Below are 13,321 nucleotides of genomic sequence, written 5' to 3' on the forward strand. Positions count from 1 at the left end.
GCTCACCAGCCGCGTCCAGGTGTGTCCAGCGGCTGCTCGCTGGATGGTGCTACTCCCAGTCCAGCTGTGGTGGAACCCAGTGGGGGGGTCCGACCTTCCAACAACCGGATCCAGGTCATCCCAGATGTCCGGACGTTTCCAAAACCATCCAACAAGAACTTGTGACGGAACAAAAAGACGGATGAGACGGAAAATACCAAATTATTATTTCAGACTTTTTCCTGTTTCTTTTCTGCAGGGCCCGTTTGACCTCTGCAGGGCCGCTGGAAGCAGCGCTCCAACAGTCAACCGGTGGACGGCGACACGTCTTTGTGTTTTAAATTAGAGAAGAAGCCTTTTTGTTACCGGTGAAAGAGCGACGTATTACCCTCAGTAGCAACCGCCGAGGTGCCTTTGAGCAAAGGCACTGCAACCGTGTGTGTGTGTGTGTGTGTGTGTGTGTGTGTGTGTGTGTGTGTGTGTGTGACATTTGTTTTGGTGCAAATTTGTACTTCTGCTAAATACATTTCAAAATAAAAGACAAACCCAGATTCTTTCAGGATTTAGTTTTCTAGCAAAGGAAGGAGTTCCAGCACAGACTGCTCCCTCCTCACGAGGCTCCAGGGACTGAACGGTGTTTTATTATTGTGATTATTATCTTCATGTGAATGCACGGACACGCTGCTGGTGCCGGCGCCCTCTGCTGGCTGTTTCCTGCACTGCTGCTGGAGGTTTCCCCTCCGGCCTTCACGGCTCCACCACGTCTACTTCTGTCTGAACGTTTCATGTTTCTAAGGATCCACGTCTCACTCGTCAACCAGCAGCTGCAGTGTTCTACGTTCTCCACACATACAGACCACAAAGACTTGTTCTACGTTCTCCACACACACAGACCACAAAGACTTGTTCTACGTTCTCCACACATACAGACCACAAAGACTTGTTCTACGTTCTCCACACATACAGACCACAAAGACTTGTTCTACGTTCTCCACATGCACAGACCACAAAGACTTGTTCTACGTTCTCCACATGCACAGACCACAAAGACTTGTTCTACGTTCTCCACACATACAGACCACAAAGACTTGTTCTACGTTCTCTACACATACAGACCACAAAGACTTGTTCTACGTTCTCCACACATACAGACCACAAAGACTTGTTCTACGTTCTCCACACATACAGACCACAAAGACTTGTTCTACGTTCTCTACACATACAGACCACAAAGACTTGTTCTACGTTCTCCACACGCACAGACCACAAAGACTTGTTCTACGTTCTCCACACATACAGACCACAAAGACTTGTTCTACGTTCTCCACATGCACAGACCACAAAGACTTGTTCTACGTTCTCCACACGAACAGACCACAAAGACTTGTTCTACGTTCTCCACATGCACAGACCACAAAGACTTGTTCTACGTTCTCCACACATACAGACCACAAAGGGTTCTATGGGGCTGATATTTGTACCTGGTTGTAAAGTTATTAAAGAAACTGTCCCAGCGGTTGTGTCCTCTGCTGTTCTACTTCATAGTGAGACTGTTGTTCCTCGTTCCTTCTGCTCGCTCAGCATTACTGTTTATTCTGTTTATTATTACTGTTTATTATATATAACCTGCAGACCAGTTCACGCTCCTCTGCTTTCAGACTCCATACTGGGACCAGAACAGACCAGTTTCCCCGAGGTTTACAGCTTCGGGGGGGACCTACTACATAGTGGTACCTCACAGTACTACATAGTGGTACCTCACAGTACTACATAGTGGTACCTCACAGTACTACATAGTGGTACCTCACAGTACTACATAGTGGTACCTCACAGTACTACAAAGTAATACCTCACAGTACTACAAAGTAATACCTCACAGTACTACATAGTGGTACCTCACAGTACTACATAGTGGTACCTCACAGTACTACAAAGTAATACCTCACAGTACTACATAGTGGTACCTCACAGTACTACAAAGTAATACCTCACAGTACTACATAGTGGTACCTCACAGTACTACAAAGTGGTACCTCACAGTACTACATAGTGGTACCTCACAGTACTACAAAGTGGTACCTCACAGTACTACAAAGTAATACCTCACAGTACTACATAGTGGTACCTCACAGTACTACATAGTGGTACCTCACAGTACTACATAGTGGTACCTCACAGTACTACATAGTGGTACCTCACAGTACTACATAGTGGTACCTCACAGTACTACAAAGTAATACCTCACAGTACTACAAAGTAATACCTCACAGTACTACATAGTGGTACCTCACAGTACTACATAGTGGTACCTCACAGTACTACATAGTGGTACCTCACAGTACTACATAGTGGTACCTCACAGTACTACAAAGTGGTACCTCACAGTACTACATAGTGGTACCTCACAGTACTACATAGTGGTACCTCACAGTACTACAAAGTGGTACCTCACAGTACTACAAAGTAATACCTCACAGTACTAAAACAAGTGCTATCACTGTGTTAGAAAAATGAAAATAAAGTTAAGCCAAAAATAACTAATATTGAGTTAATAGTCAATATCTTTTTGTGGAAAACAAATAGCTTTCTTTTTTCAGACCGAATGAGTGAGATGAGCATCAGGTTGTATTAGTGGATGCTGCTTTCCTCCACACATCTCTATAAACGGGGTTGCAGACTTTATACGGCTCAATGTTGATCTGAGATCTGTATTCTGATGAGACACAACAGCAGAAACGACCTCACAGAGATCTCATCAATCGGCTTTTGGCAAAATTCCAAGAATCGGCGAGTTGCGCAAGAGTAACCTGTTAATTGCGTACGGTAAACATTTAAAATCTCTTGCGCCCCACCTGTAATAAACACCGTCCGAGTTTGATAACTACTGACTTAAAGGAAAATGGTGTTCATTTATTTTAATGACGACCACAATGTGTGCAGGCTCTGTCACTGCAGTGTCAGAAACATCATTTATGAGCTCCGCAGGCTGTTGGTCTTGACCTGCAAATACATGAACTGCTGGGCTTTAAAAGTGCGCTGATAGCTTAAAATAGTGATGGCAGGGTAGGACATGTACATATATTTTAGGGGCAATGTTTTCCCCCACCGACTGAAATCCAGGGGCATTTAAAAAAAATTGGGAGCACTTTTTGAAACTTGTGAAATAACATTTAACCTTTGTTCAAAATAATAAATATACTTATTTAGGCCTACAGTATATGAGCAATTGTCATCAAATGTCAACAAGAAGACTATTAGGCAGTAGTCTACAGATTCAAAGTGTTTTCTTAGATTTTTTTTTAAACAAAAAACAAACAGAAAACATAATTCAGACAATCATATTCAATTGTATTCTCATTTCTTTGTGGTAATTTATTGTTATTACATTTTTTCAACTGTTAACAATTATAACTTTTCTTTCTTTTTTTTATAATTTTTTTGTTACCTTAATCACGTTGTACCTACTAGGGTGGGAATCACCAGAGGTCCACGATTCTATTTTATACTGCGATATATTGAGTATTGAGATTTATTCCCTTTTTTCCATCGCAAATTGTCCCCAAAGGAAAACTTCGTCAACATATTGCATCTCAGAAGATCACGTTTCATCTCACTGCAATCATTGTTATCTTGTTATCTTGTTGTCTGCCTGTGAAATACATCACTAGTAGTTTTGATGAGTGTTGTATGAATACGATTTTGTATTAACAACCACACAATAAATGTGTTTAGATCAAACATGAGACTAATAGTCAATAATCCAGCGTTAAGTATTCCAACTACACATAAAATACGAATTTTCTACAACACGTGGTGTTTGCTGTCAGATCTAAGAGCCAATCAGCTCTCTGATGTGGCGACAGCCAGGCGTTTCCCATCATGCATTGGGCCACGCAGTCGGGGGAGAGCCACTGCAGCGCCTGCCTCTGAAATCGACGGTCGGCTTAGTCTCGTGAGAGTATCGTTGACCACGTGTGCATGACGTCAGAGCAAGTCGGGAGCAAGTCGGACACAAATCTAACCGGCATGCATTGCGCGCCGATCGCCGCCGATCGATTCTGCGCAGAACTGGCTCATCTCGAACGAACCTACTGTCGTCATTGAGCTGGATGCGGCGTAGAGGGGGCGGGGCTTATCTCTGTGCAGGTTTCATTCTCTTTCTGCTTTATATTGTTGTGGAAATCCCAAAAACATGGGAACATCAAACACCCTCGTGTCTGGTTTATAATATTATCCGTAGCACTCAGCTCGCTGGATTTCACTCAAGGAAGTGCGTCTGAATGACGGCGCTTCATTCATTAAATTATCATAATTATTAGAAGAAATTGTGAGATCATTGTTTGCCCCTCTCCTAGTGATATCAGGGGCAAAATTATATTTAGGGGCAGTTTTGCCCTCGTGTGTTTCCGACTCTGAGTGATTAAAGCTTAAAGCAGCAAATCCCATTGTGAAAAGCACCGACAATACCGATCAATAACATACGGCCGTTTACTTTGTTGAATAAAAGAACGAGGAGTAGACCTGTTCTACAGAAGAGAAGCTTCAAGAACTCCTGTTACCCGGCGCTCTAGAACGACATTCAGTACACAAAGTACTTTAGTCCATCCCAGAGGTACATGAAGTACTTTAGTCCATCCCAGAGGTACATGAAGTACTTTAGTCCATCCCAGAGGTACATGAAGTACTTTAGTCCATCCCAGAGGTACATGAAGTACTTTAGTCCATCCCAGAGGTACATGAAGTACTTTAGTACATCCCAGAGGTACATGAAGTACTTTAGTCCATCCCAGAGGTACATGAAGTACTTTAGTACATCCCAGAGGTACATGAAGTACTTTAGTACATCCCAGAGGTACATGAAGTACTTTAGTCCATCCCAGAGGTACATGAAGTACTTTAGTCCATCCCAGAGGTACATGAAGTACTTTAGTCCATCCCAGAGGTACATGAAGTACTTTAGTCCATCCCAGAGGTACATGAAGTACTTTAGTACTTTAGTACATCCCAGAGGTACATGAAGTACTTTAGTACATCCCAGAGGTACATGAAGTACTTTAGTCCATCCCAGAGGTACATGAAGTACTTTAGTACTTTAGTACATCCCCAGAGGTACATGCAGTACTTTAGTACTTTAGTACATCCCCAGAGGTACATGCAGTACTTTAGTACTTTAGTACATCCCCAGAGGTACTTGCAGTACTTTAGTACTTTAGTACATCCCCAGAGGTACATGCAGTACTTTAGTACATCCCCAGAGGTACATGCAGTACTTTAGTACATCCCTAGATGTACTTGCAGTACTTTAGTACATCCCAGAGGTACATGCAGTACTTTAGTACATCCCTAGATGTACTTGCAGTACTTTAGTACTTTAGTACATCCCTAGATGTACTTGCAGTACTTTAGTACATCCCCAGAGGTACATGCAGTACTTTAGTACATCCCTAGATGTACATGCAGTACTTTAGTACATCCCCAGAGGTACATGCAGTACTTTAGTACATCCCTAGATGTACTAAAGTACTTTAGTACATCCCTAGATGTACTTGCAGTACTTTAGTACATCCCCAGAGGTACATGCAGGTAAATGCACTGAAAGCAATTTTTTTTAATTTATATTTTGATATCTTGCCGTTTTAGTATATCTTATTCATGCTTATATTTCAGTACATTATGTGTACATTTCTTGCGAATTTTTGCATATATTATTTGTAAAAAAAGACAATATGTTACTGTTTCAACACAAACTAACATTTAACCAACAAACAACACAGAACAATAAATGATAGTTGAAACTCTTCTTGTCATTCAGAGCAGTGGAGGTAACCCTGCATATGGTTCCCCGTACATACGTTCTCCTGGTTCTGCAGAACAGAACATGATCCCACCCCCTCTTTTGATCTCTGTTGGGCAGCATTGTGTAACGTTAAGGTACTTGTAGTATTGTGTAACGTTAAGGTACTTGTAGTATTGTGTAACGCTAAGGTACTTGTAGTATTGTGTAACGTTAAGGTACTTGTAGTATTGTGTAACGTTAAGGTACTTGTAGTATTGTGTAACGTTAAGGTACTTGTAGTATTGTGTAACGTTAAGGTACTTGTAGTATTGTGTAACGTTAAGGTACTTGTAGTATTGTGTAACGTTAAGGTACTTGTAGTATTGTGTAACGTTAAGGTACTTGTAGTATTGTGTAACGTTAAGGTACTTGTAGTATTGTGTAACGTTAAGGTACTTGTAGTATTGTGTAACGTTAAGGTACTTGTAGTATTGTGTAACGTTAAGGTACTTGTAGTATTGTGTAACATTAAGGTACTTGTAGTATTGTGTAACATTGAGGTACTTGTAGTATTGTGTAACGTTAAGGTACTTGTAGTATTGTGTAACATTAAGCTACTTGTAGTATTGTGTCACGTTAAGGTACTTGTAGTATTGTGTAACATTAAGGTACTTGTAGTATTGTGGAACATTAAGGTACTTGTAGTATTGTGTAACATTAAGGTACTTGTAGTATTGTGTAACGTTAAGCTACTTGTAGTATTGTGTAACGTTAAGGTACTTGTAGTATTGTGTAACGTTAAGCTACTTGTAGTATTGTGTAACATTAAGGTACTTGTAGTATTGTGTAACGTTAAGCTACTTGTAGTATTGTGTAACGTTAAGGTACTTGTAGTATTGTGTAACGTTAAGCTACTTGTAGTATTGTGTAACATTAAGGTACTTGTAGTATTGTGTAACGTTAAGGTACTTGTAGTATTGTGTAACGTTAAGGTACTTGTAGTATTGTGTAACGTTAAGGTACTTGTAGTATTGTGTAACGTTAAGGTACTTGTAGTATTGTGTAACGTTAAGGTACTTGTAGTATTGTGTAACGTTAAGGTACTTGTAGTATTGTGTAACATTAAGGTACTTGTAGTATTGTGTAACATTAAGGTACTTGTAGTATTGTGTAACGTTAAGGTACTTGTAGTATTGTGTAACATTAAGCTACTTGTAGTATTGTGTCACGTTAAGGTACTTGTAGTATTGTGTAACATTAAGGTACTTGTAGTATTGTGTAACATTAAGGTACTTGTAGTATTGTGTAACATTAAGGTACTTGTAGTATTGTGTAACGTTAAGCTACTTGTAGTATTGTGTAACGTTAAGGTACTTGTAGTATTGTGTAACGTTAAGCTACTTGTAGTATTGTGTAACATTAAGGTACTTGTAGTATTGTGTAACGTTAAGCTACTTGTAGTATTGTGTAACGTTAAGGTACTTGTAGTATTGTGTAACGTTAAGCTACTTGTAGTATTGTGTAACATTAAGGTACTTGTAGTATTGTGTAACGTTAAGGTACTTGTAGTATTGTGTAACATTAAGGTACTTGTAGTATTGTGTAACGTTAAGGTACTTGTAGTATTGTGTAACGTTAAGGTACTTGTAGTATTGTGTAACATTAAGGTACTTGTAGTATTGTGTAACATTAAGGTACTTGTAGTATTGTGTAACATTAAGGTACTTGTAGTATTGTGTAACGTTAAGGTACTTGTAGTATTGTGTAACATTAAGGTACTTGTAGTATTGTGTAACGTTAAGGTACTTGTAGTATTGTGTAACATTAAGCTACTTGTAGTATTGTGTAACGTTAAGGTACTTGTAGTATTGTGTAACATTAAGGTACTTGTAGTATTGTGTAACATTAAGCTACTTGTAGTATTGTGTAACATTAAGGTACTTGTAGTATTGTGTAACGTTAAGGTACTTGTAGTATTGTGTAACGTTAAGGTACTTGTAGTATTGTGTAACGTTAAGGTACTTGTAGTATTGTGTAACATAAAGGTACTTGTAGTATTGTGTAACGTTAAGGTACTTGTAGTATTGTGTAACATTAAGCTACTTGTAGTATTGTGTAACATTAAGCTACTTGTAGTATTGTGTAACATTAAGGTACTTGTAGTATTGTGTAACATTAAGCTACTTGTAGTATTGTGTAACATTAAGGTACTTGTAGTATTGTGTAACATTAAGCTACTTGTAGTATTGTGTAACATTAAGGTACTTGTAGTATTGTGTAACGTTAAGGTACTTGTAGTATTGTGTAACATTAAGGTACTTGTAGTATTGTGTAACGTTAAGCTACTTGTAGTATTGTGTAACGTTAAGGTACTTGTAGTATTGTGTAACATTAAGCTACTTGTAGTATTGTGTAACGTTAAGCTACTTGTAGTATTGTGTAACGTTAAGGTACTTGTAGTATTGTGTAACGTTAAGGTACTTGTAGTATTGTGTAACATTAAGGTACTTGTAGTATTGTGTAACATTGAGGTACTTGTAGTATTGTGTAACGTTAAGGTACTTGTAGTATTGTGCAACATTAAGCTACTTGTAGTATTGTGTCACGTTAAGGTACTTGTAGTATTGTGTAACATTAAGGTACTTGTAGTATTGTGGAACATTAAGGTACTTGTAGTATTGTGTAACATTAAGGTACTTGTAGTATTGTGTAACGTTAAGCTACTTGTAGTATTGTGTAACGTTAAGGTACTTGTAGTATTGTGTAACGTTAAGCTACTTGTAGTATTGTGTAACATTAAGGTACTTGTAGTATTGTGTAACGTTAAGCTACTTGTAGTATTGTGTAACGTTAAGGTACTTGTAGTATTGTGTAACGTTAAGCTACTTGTAGTATTGTGTAACATTAAGGTACTTGTAGTATTGTGTAACGTTAAGGTACTTGTAGTATTGTGTAACGTTAAGGTACTTGTAGTATTGTGTAACGTTAAGGTACTTGTAGTATTGTGTAACGTTAAGGTACTTGTAGTATTGTGTAACGTTAAGGTACTTGTAGTATTGTGTAACGTTAAGGTACTTGTAGTATTGTGTAACGTTAAGGTACTTGTAGTATTGTGTAACATTAAGGTACTTGTAGTATTGTGTAACATTAAGGTACTTGTAGTATTGTGTAACGTTAAGGTACTTGTAGTATTGTGTAACATTAAGCTACTTGTAGTATTGTGTCACGTTAAGGTACTTGTAGTATTGTGTAACATTAAGGTACTTGTAGTATTGTGTAACATTAAGGTACTTGTAGTATTGTGTAACATTAAGGTACTTGTAGTATTGTGTAACGTTAAGCTACTTGTAGTATTGTGTAACGTTAAGGTACTTGTAGTATTGTGTAACGTTAAGCTACTTGTAGTATTGTGTAACATTAAGGTACTTGTAGTATTGTGTAACGTTAAGCTACTTGTAGTATTGTGTAACGTTAAGGTACTTGTAGTATTGTGTAACGTTAAGCTACTTGTAGTATTGTGTAACATTAAGGTACTTGTAGTATTGTGTAACGTTAAGGTACTTGTAGTATTGTGTAACATTAAGGTACTTGTAGTATTGTGTAACGTTAAGGTACTTGTAGTATTGTGTAACGTTAAGGTACTTGTAGTATTGTGTAACATTAAGGTACTTGTAGTATTGTGTAACATTAAGGTACTTGTAGTATTGTGTAACATTAAGGTACTTGTAGTATTGTGTAACATTAAGGTACTTGTAGTATTGTGTAACGTTAAGGTACTTGTAGTATTGTGTAACATTAAGGTACTTGTAGTATTGTGTAACGTTAAGGTACTTGTAGTATTGTGTAACATTAAGCTACTTGTAGTATTGTGTAACGTTAAGGTACTTGTAGTATTGTGTAACATTAAGGTACTTGTAGTATTGTGTAACATTAAGCTACTTGTAGTATTGTGTAACATTAAGGTACTTGTAGTATTGTGTAACGTTAAGGTACTTGTAGTATTGTGTAACGTTAAGGTACTTGTAGTATTGTGTAACGTTAAGGTACTTGTAGTATTGTGTAACATAAAGGTACTTGTAGTATTGTGTAACGTTAAGGTACTTGTAGTATTGTGTAACATTAAGCTACTTGTAGTATTGTGTAACATTAAGCTACTTGTAGTATTGTGTAACATTAAGGTACTTGTAGTATTGTGTAACATTAAGCTACTTGTAGTATTGTGTAACATTAAGGTACTTGTAGTATTGTGTAACATTAAGCTACTTGTAGTATTGTGTAACATTAAGGTACTTGTAGTATTGTGTAACGTTAAGGTACTTGTAGTATTGTGTAACATTAAGGTACTTGTAGTATTGTGTAACGTTAAGCTACTTGTAGTATTGTGTAACGTTAAGGTACTTGTAGTATTGTGTAACATTAAGCTACTTGTAGTATTGTGTAACGTTAAGCTACTTGTAGTATTGTGTAACGTTAAGGTACTTGTAGTATTGTGTAACGTTAAGGTACTTGTAGTATTGTGTAACATTAAGCTACTTGTAGTATTGTGTAACATTAAGGTACTTGTAGTATGGTGTAACGTTAAGGTACTTGTAGTATTGTGTAACATTAAGCTACTTGTAGTATTGTGTAATGTTAAGCTACTTGTAGTATTGTGTCACGTTAAGGTACTTGTAGTATTGTGTAACATTAAGCTACTTGTAGTATTGTGTAACGTTAAGCTACTTGTAGTATTGTGTAACGTTAAGGTACTTGTAGTATTGTGTAACATTAAGCTACTTGTAGTATTGTGTAACGTTAAGGTACTTGTAGTATTGTGTAACATTAAGCTACTTGTAGTATTGTGTAACGTTAGGGTACTTGTAGTATTGTGTAACATTAAGGTACTTGTAGTATTGTGTAACGTTAAGGTACTTGTAGTATTGTGTAACATTAAGGTACTTGTAGTATTGTGTAACGTTAAGGTACTTGTAGTATTGTGTAACATTAAGCTACTTGTAGTATTGTGTAACATTAAGCTACTTGTAGTATTGTGTAACATTAAGGTACTTGTAGTATTGTGTAACGTTAAGGTACTTGTAGTATTGTGTAACGTTAAGGTACTTGTAGTATTGTGTAACGTTAAGCTACTTGTAGTATTGTGTAACATTAAGGTACTTGTAGTATTGTGTAACGTTAAGGTACTTGTAGTATTGTGTAACATTAAGCTACTTGTAGTATTGTGTAACATTAAGCTACTTGTAGTATTGTGTAACATTAAGGTACTTGTAGTATTGTGTAACGTTAAGGTACTTGTAGTATTGTGTAACGTTAAGGTACTTGTAGTATTGTGTAACATTAAGGTACTTGTAGTATTGTGTAACATTAAGCTACTTGTAGTATTGTGCAACATAAAGGTACTTGTAGTATTGTGTAACGTTAAGGTACTTGTAGTATTGTGTAACATTAAGCTACTTGTAGTATTGTGTAACATTAAGCTACTTGTAGTATTGTGTAACATTAAGCTACTTGTAGTATTGTGTAACATTAAGCTACTTGTAGTATTGTGTAACATTAAGGTACTTGCAGTATTGTGTAACGTTAAGGTACTTGTAGTATTGTGTAACATTAAGGTACTTGTAGTATTGTGTAACATTAAGCTACTTGTAGTATTGTGTAACATTAAGGTACTTGTAGTATTGTGTAACATTAAGCTACTTGTAGTATTGTGTAACATTAAGGTACTTGTAGTATTGTGTAACATTAAGCTACTTGTAGTATTGTGTAACATTAAGGTACTTGTAGTATTGTGTAACGTTAAGCTACTTGTAGTATTGTGTAACATTAAGGTACTTGCAGTATTGTGTAACATAAAGGTACTTGTAGTATTGTGTAACATTAAGCTACTTGCAGTATTGTGTAACATTAAGCTACTTGTAGTATTGTGTAACGTTAAGGTACTTGTAGTATTGTGTAACATTAAGGTACTTGTAGTATTGTGTAACGTTAAGGTACTTGTAGTATTGTGTAACATTAAGCTACTTGTAGTATTGTGTAACATTAAGCTACTTGTAGTATTGTGTAACATTAAGGTACTTGCAGTATTGTGTAACATTAAGGTACTTGTAGTATTGTGTAACATTAAGCTACTTGCAGTATTGTGTAACATTAAGCTACTTGTAGTATTGTGTAACATTAAGCTACTTGTAGTATTGTGTAACATTAAGGTACTTGTAGTATTGTGTAACATTAAGGTACTTGTAGTATTGTCTAACATTAAGCTACTTGTAGTATTGTGTAACATTAAGGTACTTGTAGTATTGTGTAACATTAAGCTACTTGTAGTATTGTGTAACATTAAGCTACTTGTAGTATTGTGTAACATTAAGGTACTTGCAGTATTGTGTAACATTAAGCTACTTGCAGTATTGTGTAACATTAAGCTACTTGTAGTATTGTGTAACATTAAGCTACTTGTAGTATTGTGTAACATTAAGGTACTTGCAGTATTGTGTAACATTAAGGTACTTGTAGTATTGTGTAACGTTAAGGTACTTGTAGTATTGTGTAACATTAAGCTACTTGTAGTATTGTGTAACATTAAGCTACTTGTAGTATTGTGTAACATTAAGGTACTTGCAGTATTGTGTAACATTAAGGTACTTGTAGTATTGTGTAACATTAAGCTACTTGCAGTATTGTGTAACATTAAGCTACTTGTAGTATTGTGTAACATTAAGCTACTTGTAGTATTGTGTAACATTAAGGTACTTGTAGTATTGTGTAACATTAAGGTACTTGTAGTATTGTCTAACATTAAGCTACTTGTAGTATTGTGTAACATTAAGGTACTTGTAGTATTGTGTAACATTAAGCTACTTGTAGTATTGTGTAACATTAAGCTACTTGTAGTATTGTGTAACATTAAGGTACTTGCAGTATTGTGTAACATTAAGCTACTTGCAGTATTGTGTAACATTAAGCTACTTGTAGTATTGTGTAACATTAAGCTACTTGTAGTATTGTGTAACATTAAGGTACTTGCAGTATTGTGTAACATTAAGCTACTTGCAGTATTGTGTAACATTAAGCTACTTGTAGTATTGTGTAACATTAAGGTACTTGTAGTATTGTGTAACATTAAGGTACATGTAGTATTGTGTAACGTTAAGGTACTTGTAGTATTGTGTAACGTTAAGGTACTTGTAGTATTGTGTAACGTTAAGCTACTTGTAGTATTGTGTAACTGGTGCAGATCTGGTGACAGTTTCAAGGCCCCATGTCTTTGTTCTTGTGTGTGTGCTCCATGTGTGATCATGTCTCTGCTGGTTCACTGTTTCCAGATTCCCCCGTGACTCTTAACGACCAGCAGCTGCCTCTCAGGAGATCACCTGACCACGTGGCAGGAACACAGGTAGTTCTCATGACAGTGTCAATGTACCATGAACTCACTGTCACTACGGTCACTTTATATTCATACACAGACACGACATGTACAGTTTTACCTTTAAGATTCCTTCAGACCACACTTTCTCTGGATGAGAGAGAGAGAGAGAGAGAGAGAGAGAGAGAGAGAGAGAGAGAGAGAGA

The sequence above is a fragment of the Taurulus bubalis genome (assembly GCF_910589615.1).
Source record: "Taurulus bubalis genome assembly, chromosome: 14".
NCBI classification, from domain to species: domain Eukaryota; kingdom Metazoa; phylum Chordata; class Actinopteri; order Perciformes; family Cottidae; genus Taurulus; species Taurulus bubalis.